Here is a 3,217-nt window from a genome sequence, read left to right as displayed (position 1 = left end):
ACGGTATTCCTAGCTTTTCTATATTACCAGTATCTAAAAGGTTTTTAATTGTCTTCTGAGCTCAGGGACAAATATATAATAGAATGATAGAAAATAATGAAAGAAAACTGAGAAATAATAAAAAGTCAGAAATGGGGCAGAGGTTAGTGGGCAGTGTAGAAGGATCTGACGGAACTAGAGCATGGGTGACTGGTTAGAGCCGTCACCTCCACTTCCAGCACTACCTCCTTCACGCCACATCTAATTCTGTGGCCAGATGCCAGCGCAGAATCTGCATCCTGACCGCCCAGAGCAGGTGCTGATGCAGTTAACTCTCACAAAGCTCCAGGATCATGCCAAATATAAAAATAAGGCAAAGAAGTGGCTACACCAGGGGTGGGCAAACTTTTTGACTTGAGGGCCACAATGGGTTCTTAAACTGGACCGGAGGGCCGGAACAAAAGCATGGATGGAGTGTTTGTGTGAACTAATATAAATTCAAAGTAAACATCATTACATAAAAGGGTACGGTCTTTTTTTTTTTTTTAGTTTTATTCATTTCAAACGGGCCGGATCCAGCCCGCGGGCCGTAGTTTGACCACGGCTGGGCTACACACTTGAACTCTCCCTTTCTCCCTGTCTCTCTAAACCATACAGTTCAGAAATGCCTAAAGGCAATGAACAGGATATGCTGGCCTCCAATAGCCTGCTCACTTGTGTCTTTAATCCACTTCTACAATGAGCAAAAATTTTCTAAAATGAGGAAAAAAAGAAAACCCTGAACAATCCAATTAGAAAATGGGCAGAGGACCTAAACAGATACTATTCCAAAGAGGACATACAGATGGCCTATATTCATATAAAAAGATGGTCAAATCACTAATCACCAGGTAAATGCAAATCAAAACTACGAGATACTACCTCACACCTGTCAGAACTGCTAGTATCAAAAGGGAACAAATGCCGTGGCTGGGTTGGTTGGAGCGTTGTCCCGTACACCAAATAGGTTGAGGGTTCAATTCCTGGTCAGGGCATGTACCTAGGTTTTGAGTTCAATCCCTGGTCGGGGAGCTCCTGGAACACAGCAGTGTCAAGTAGAGGAACAGTGGTTCTCACTTTGAATGTAAGGATGACTTTACCTGTGTTTTCATGAAATCTCTGATGTTTGTCTACAGAGGGGTGGAGAACTTTTTTGCTACCAAGGGCCATTTGGATATTTACAACATCATTTGTGGGCCATACAAAATTATCAACTTAACAATGAGCCTGCTATATTTGGTCATACATTTAATTAACTCACCTTTAATGCTTTGGCAGGGCCAGACCAAATGATTTCCAAGGCCTTCCATAGCCCACCTGGCCTAGAAGCTGGATGCGGATAGGTCTGACAATGTTTTAGTTTGGTAGTGACTTTCCTTGAAAGACAAATGTGATAAAACACCCACCACTGGCAGGGGTTTAATCTGGCAGTGAGCCATCTGTGGGCGATAAGCAGTCTGTCTCATGCTTACCAATCATTGATGCTTTGGGGAAACACCGACACCTGCACACATCTATTTAGAAGCATTACTTCTTTGTCTTCACATGGGGATCACTATTGTTTAGATTCTGGGATGCACTGACCCCACTAAGGCAGGAAGGGTCTGAGGCTCAGGGGCCCGCAGGGCAAAAGCTACAAGCCCAAGGCCAACTCCCAGCTCAGGGTTCCCTTCTCATAACAACACCCGAAATGGTCACAGGAGAAGCACCTCATTCCCATTCACATACAGAAGCATATTTATAAAAAGGGAATCTTTGGCTCTGCCATGATATTTTAAAATCCATTAACCCAATTTCATAAGCCTATGAAGCAGGATTGTAGATATAAAATTTCAGAGCCACAAACGTGAATCTCTCTTCTGCAAAACAGGGTTTGTTAAAACTGTAAGGCCTACTTCAAGTGAAATTTAGAGGGTGATGAGACGGAAAAACTGGTTACAATGCCCACAAATGCTTGGCAGTCCAGGATAAAAATCAGCACAACACACCCCAAAGCAGGGCGATAATAGTGTAACTAACAAAGATATAATTTGCCAGATTGCTTATGCCCGTACAGAAGGAGACAGAATAGTTTTTGCAGTTTACTCTCATGAGCTCCCAGAGTACGGTGTGAAGGTTGGCCTGACAACCGGCTACAGTATATTATACTGGCCTGCAGGCTTTTCAATAGAGTTGGTATGGACAAGATCTATGAAGGCCAAGGAGAGGTGGCTACAGGTGAACAGAATGTGGAAAGCACTGCAGGTCAACCTGGTGCCTTCACCTGCTATTTGGATGCAGGGCTTGTCAGAATTACTACTGGCAATAAAGTTTTTGGGGCCTTAAAGGGAGCTATGGATGGAGGCTTGTGTACCCTTCATAATACCAAATGATTCCCTGGTTATGATTCAGAAAACAAGGGACTCAATGTGGAAGTACATCATAGGTCAGAACGTTGCATATTATATGTGCTACCTAATGGAAGAAGATAAAGATGCTTACAAAAAACAATTCTCTCAGTTCATAAAGAACAATGTAACTCAAGACACAAAGGATATGTATGAGAAATCTCGTGCTGCTATACGAGAGAATCCTGCCTATGAGAAGAGGCCTAAAAAAGAAGACTTCCCAAATGTCTCTAGACATTTCAAAATGTCTAGAAAAAAGATTTCGTAGCTCAGAAGGCAAACTTCCTCAGAGCTCAGGAACGGGCTGCTGAGAGCTAATGAACCAAACCACAGTTTTCTATGCATATTTTCAGATAAAGACAATAAACTTACTGACCAACCAGAAAAAACACACAAAAACCCAGAAAGAAAAAGATAAACTTCTCCAAGGCCAAGGGTAATATTAGTAATGAAACTCAACTAGTCATTCATCTGTAAACAATGAAAGAATGTCAGAAACATGCCCGGCACCATACAGAATTTAACTGACATTCTTATAAACATGTTTTAAGTGCGAATCTCCAAGGCCAAGGGTAATATTAGTAATGAAACCCAACTAGTCATTCATCAGTAAACAATGAAAGAATGTCAGAAACATGCCCAGCACCATACAGAATTTAACTGACATTCTTAAACATGTTTTAAGTGCAATAATGGTATTATGGTTATGTCTACACAAAAATAAACAAATAAAAGTCCTTATAGCCCTGACTGGTTTGGCTCAGTGGATAGAGCGTCAGCCTGTGGGCCGAAGGGTCCCAGGTTCGATTCTT

General features: G+C 41.9%; 1 protein-coding gene and 1 pseudogene across 1 annotated transcript in view; one reads left to right on the top strand and one right to left on the bottom strand.

Annotated features, from left to right (window-relative positions):
* The window catches only part of LOC102767062, a 5,548-nt pseudogene extending 2,606 nt beyond the window's left edge, over nucleotides 1-2,942 (top strand).
* The window catches only part of NDUFV3 (NADH:ubiquinone oxidoreductase subunit V3), a gene marked incomplete at its 5' end in the record, with an annotated part of 10,364 nt that overhangs the window by 4,514 nt on the left and 2,633 nt on the right, over nucleotides 1-3,217 (bottom strand). The window lies entirely within an intron of this gene.

This window comes from Myotis davidii, unplaced genomic scaffold (assembly GCF_000327345.1).
Source record: "Myotis davidii unplaced genomic scaffold, ASM32734v1 scaffold512, whole genome shotgun sequence".
Taxonomy (NCBI): Eukaryota; Metazoa; Chordata; class Mammalia; order Chiroptera; family Vespertilionidae; genus Myotis; species Myotis davidii.
Note: the sequence above shows the minus strand (reverse complement) of the source record. Positions and strands in the feature narration are given on the sequence as shown.